A 5,253-nucleotide genomic window follows, 5' to 3' on the forward strand; every position below is an offset into this window, starting at 1 on the left:
ACTTCGCCCTGTGGTCACTGAGAAACAGGAAGGAAGCAGGAGAGACTCCTGATCCGTGACACATTTTGGAACTTGCCCAGTGACTGCAATTATTGATGACTGCTGCGGGGGGTGGACGCAGGTAGCACCCTTTGCCTTAGTCCTCGCCGGCTCCCACTGCAGCTACTGTCAGAAACCTGGGCTGCTTCTCCAGGCCTGATAAAATCCAGCTTCCTGCCTTTTGTAGCACATCCCTCCAGCTGCACGCACCCACTGCTGCAGGCAGCACCTCAACAGCAGCTGGAGGTGCAGCCCCACACTCCTGCTCCCACTGAGGAACCTTCCAGAAGCCCAGGGAACGCCAGCAAACAGCAATAATCTGCCCTCAGTGCGAGTTAAATTGTCTGAAAGGCAGCTGTGTGTTTCAATAGCCTCCTGCTTGCCCAAGCATGACCACAGAACCAGCAGCTGGCTCAGAGGCCTCCTTTAATAACCATTTGTTACTGGAAGGTGCATTTAATTCACTGTGTATTTTTGTCATTTACTTTAAGTGGGTTCTTTTATTTAATTGACAGGATAATTTTAGGCAGTGTTGTACTTAAGGCTTTGGAAAGTTTTGTTGGTTTTTCTTTTTTAGCAAAGGTGGTTCTGCATAATTTCAGGAGGCGTTTTCAAAATCACAGGGATTCTGCATAAATGGAATTTAAATTAGTCATTAAAAGTTAAACCAAGGGAAAAAATAAAGGCAGTCACCTTCCTGCCTGTAGAACTAGGCAACTGCTGAGTAAAATTATTTGCTAGGAAGCATTCAGCTACAAGAACTGGATATTGCAAATTTATTTTATCATTTTACACTTATTTTCTAATTTAACATTCCATTTTCCATAAAAGATGAGAAGCCCTTAATTATCTCACAAAATGCTCCTTTCTCTCCTTTCCCAGGCTGTCTTAAATTCTTGTATGTCTTTTGCCAAAACTGAGATCTTGGGACAATGTCTTCTACACTTTGCACAGGGATAATCATTAATGATAAGATTGCATCAGCTGGAACAGATATACAATTCTCTTTATCAGCCAATACAAACACAGCCTCCCACAGATGGAAGGGTTTTTCCAGCTGTAAATGTGAAAAATTTCAGTCCGGTGGATCGGTTATTCCTACTGAAATAACAGGCAGCTGGAATTCTGCAAGCCTTGTGGAGTCTGCTGCCCTTATCCCTGTGCCAGTAAGGAATATTCCAGTTCCCCCCTTGCTTTCCAAGCTCTGAGAGGGGTGAGAGGAGATGCACAAAGCTCCACGCCCAGCCCCACAGATGTTTCCCCAGGAACAGCTGCAGGAACATTGCCAGCATAGTTCTGTCTCAGGATACGGCATCCAGGCACGTTTCTCTCACACACCCCTGCTCCTTGCCAGAATAAATATTCCAGACAGACTTCCTCAGATGCACCCACAGCAAACGGGATCCTAATCCACACAGAGAAGTGCAAATTAGCCATTGGGAAAGGCACATCGACAGCCATCGCAGCAACGCTATTCTTTTTGTAAGGTTGTGAACTCCTACAGTGCTGATATCAACTCCCCAGGACACAAAACATCCAATTATAATTATTGATCTCTACAGGAAAAGCGTAGCCACAGCCAGGTAATTAATATGAGCTGCCTTTTAAAAACAGCAAATCAAGGAATTTTTATGTTTTGGAAGGGAAAAATGGAATAAAACCTGTATTCAATGACATCACTCTGCCAATACTGAGAAGGTAAAACCGGGAATGCTGCTAAGGAGGAGGCACGTTCGTGGTGTTCTTCCATGTTCTGACACGTGCTTCCAATTAATAATCTATTTTCTGGGAAGAATGATGGATTTATTGGTGGCATCCCCAGGGTGAAGGGGACAGTCTGAAGATATTGCTGTCACCAAGTTAAATGAAATAGAGCCGGAACAGAACACGTTCCAAAGAGCAAAGCAAACGGCAGAAAATAGCAGCTCCGGTTGAGAAAATTACATTATGGGGCTGTTTATTTAGTAAAACTAAATCAGGTAAAAAGGTTAATTTAGTGTCTGCAGCTCCCCTCTCAGAATTAATCACTGAGTGAGGTGAAAGAGGTGCTTCATCTGCTAAATGTGAGCACGTATTTGACTGTTCTGGATGAAAGCAGAACTGTGTCCCGGTGTTCTGAGGAGCTCCATGCTGGGAACGGATAGGAAGAGAATCTTGCGCAGCTCAAAGAGAAGGGTTTGTTTTCCTAGTAAATAATTTAAATTCCTGCTGGTAGGAAGAGCAGGGTGGGAACAGCTACACAAAGTCCTGAGAGGCCTTTGTGGAGATGTTCCACTCGAGCTGACACTCCTGTCATTCCACTGATGGTGGTTTCTAAGGCCAACAGCTTTCCTTAACAGCTGTGCTGGAAAGCTACATTTAGGCTCCAAGAAATGAAGGAGCCTGCATCTAGTTTCCTTTTTTTCCTTTGCCACATTCTTCAGGAATACTGGGTTTGGGGTAGGGGGGTTTACAATTTTCTTTGAAATTTTTTTAATTTTTTTTTTCCCCCAAAGGGCAGCTAATTATTGCCTGTAGGAACAAGCACAGCTGAGGTACTCATAAGGTGGAACAGCCTGATAATTTGTATATACTGATTTTCACACTGCTTACTCGGAAAATCAGCATTCCATCGATTGATTCATTGCACAAAAGAAAGGGTGAAGGTTTTTCAAAAACTGCCAGTGATTTTGTACAGTTCAGTTTTCACAGAGACCAGACAGTTCGGTGCTCAAATCCCATTTCATTCCCCTGGGAGAGTTCCTTTGTGCTGATAATTTTTCCTTGACAAGCACTTAACTCCCTGGAAGCTGAGCAAAGCCTTGTCAGGTAATTTCACCATGTTTTTAGGGTTCTCCTTGCTTCCTTCTGCTGCTTTCCCCAACATTCCACATTTGCAAGCTGTCCCTCTCACAAAGAAAACCGAGTTTAACTTTCTTTTCAGCTTCAGGAAAACCAAGAAATCCTCAGCCTGTTCGGTTTTTTTTTAAAGGTTTTGTTTTTTAAACCAACACGAAAATTGTCTCCTCTGGGCTGATCAAAGCCTGCTTGCTACTTGAAGGATCACAGGTTAGCAATAAACACAGCAAAGTTAAGTCATGGTTGGAGTCAGAGCGTTAACTCCAGGGATCGCTGGACTCGCTCTGTCACAGAGGGAGCTTGACCAAACAGTTCAGCTGTTCTGTTTATTTTTTCACCAGTTATTTTTAAAAAGCCTGCATGTTTGCATGAGCCCCTCGGGATGTTCAAATGCTGCACAAACTATTTTAATGTAGCCTCCCAACCTGCCTGCCACGAAGGTGAGTTTCCCCTTGCTCTGAGGCTGCTGGGTGATTTGAACTCCCCGAGCACCTCACTTGGGTGGGGTATGAAAACCCACAATAACCTTTGCAACCTTACAGATCCTTCCAGTCCTACCCCCTGCCATGGGAAGGGACACCTTCCCCTATCCCAGGCTGCTCCAAGCCCTGTCCAACCTGACCTTGGACACTTCCAGGGATCCCGGGGCAGCCACAGCTTTCCTGGAGGGGAATTTTCCTCTAAAATCCCACCTAACCCTTGCCTTTCTTGTCAGCACAAAACCCTATTGCCTCTTCCATCTCTCCCTGTTGTCCTCCAAACACATGGAGTTCAGGCTCCATCTCCTTCCCAGCAGTGCTGCCAAATCCCTTGGTGGTGGTCACTGCCACAAACTGCCACTGTGGGATTTGGGAAAACTGCCACAGCTTTACAGACTTCTGAAACACTGGCTCTTAGGCAACCCAGAATTAGAATGGAATTGTGAAAGCGAGATAAAATTCCAGCAGGACTTGCCCTTCTCTGCACCTTCTAAAAGTCATATTCTGTTTCAAGATAAAAATGAATAAAAATGGAAGGGAGCAGCACGTGGCAGGGCTGGATTTGAAGAACAGTTCACCCTGAGCACAGGGCAGCTGTTGCAGCAAAAACAGCCTTTCATTTCAGTCTTATGTGTTACTAGGGAAAGGGTTAAAAAAACCTTGAGACGGATGAATTTTTCACAAACTGATTCAGAGTTAATTTGCTGGAAAACGAATAGGAAAAAAAAAATAAATCTATGCTCTCTCGATGATTTATGCCACTGTGCTTATTATCTCCGGAGGAAATCCTCCTTTGTGTGCTGTCTGAACAGCCAATAACTACAGATACTGGAAGGAGTTTAAAGAAAACAATTTGCCTTTGCTCTGAACTTCTTGCTTTTATCTCCTCATTTCAACCTCTGGTGGTGCGGCAAGATTCTGACACTCATCACCGTGCCAGGATTTGCATGCCAAGTATTTATTCTTTTCCTGGTCTTTGCTGTACAGTATTGTAACACAACCCTAAACCCATTACAAAAATAAAAAAAAAAAAGGGCTTTGGTTACAAAAGGATTTAAACACTCAAAAGCTTGTCCAGTTCTCAGGGAATAAACGGAGCTGAGAGACAACAGCTCAGCTTCCACAGCACCTCGGGCATCTTGTGCTGTCAGTGGGAATGCCACACAGGTTGGAAACGACAAGGAAAAGGGACAGCGCTGCAGGCCTGTGTGCCGGGGAAGGCCTAAGGAAGTCAATGAAGTCCAGGGCAAATCCCTGTTTACATTCTGCAGCGCACTAAACAAGGGATCACCAGGGATAACACAGGGAGCTCTGTTCCAGCACGCACATTCTGCGAGACGCGGGATGCGCAAGGAACAGGCGAGAGCGTGACACTTTCGCCGAGGATCGGCACAGCTCGGGGCTTACTTACAATTAACTCAGAAATAAACACCTTTTGCCGTCGCCTCGCCAGGGTTTTAAACGCCGCTTTACCGCCCGTCCCCGGCCCTGCCCGGAGCACCCCCCCTCACAGCGCCCTCACGGAGCCGCGCACGCGCAGCAGACCCCACCGCGCGAGGCGGCTCTGCCGCCGCGCGATGCTTCCGCCAAGAAAAAGAGTCCCCGCCGTCCCGTCCCCCCCCCCGCCCTCCCGTTCCCCCGCACCGACATCAGGCCGGGGGGAGAACCGGGAGGGGCGAACCGGGAGAGGAGAACGGGGAAGAGAGAGCCGCCTCCAGCCGCCGCCGGCCTCCCGCATCCCTGACGCGGGGCTTTGTCCGCGGCCGGCGGCGCTGAGGCGAGGCGGCTCCGCGCTGAGGGGCGCTCGCGCCGCCTCGCCGGCGCTTCTTTCTTCCCCCTCCCTTCCCCTCCCCGAACCCCCCGGGAAGCGGCTGGCTGCGGCGGGCTGCCTCTCGCT

Source organism: Pyrgilauda ruficollis, unplaced genomic scaffold (genome assembly GCF_017590135.1).
Source record: "Pyrgilauda ruficollis isolate IOZ18807 unplaced genomic scaffold, ASM1759013v1 scaffold139, whole genome shotgun sequence".
NCBI classification, from domain to species: domain Eukaryota; kingdom Metazoa; phylum Chordata; class Aves; order Passeriformes; family Passeridae; genus Pyrgilauda; species Pyrgilauda ruficollis.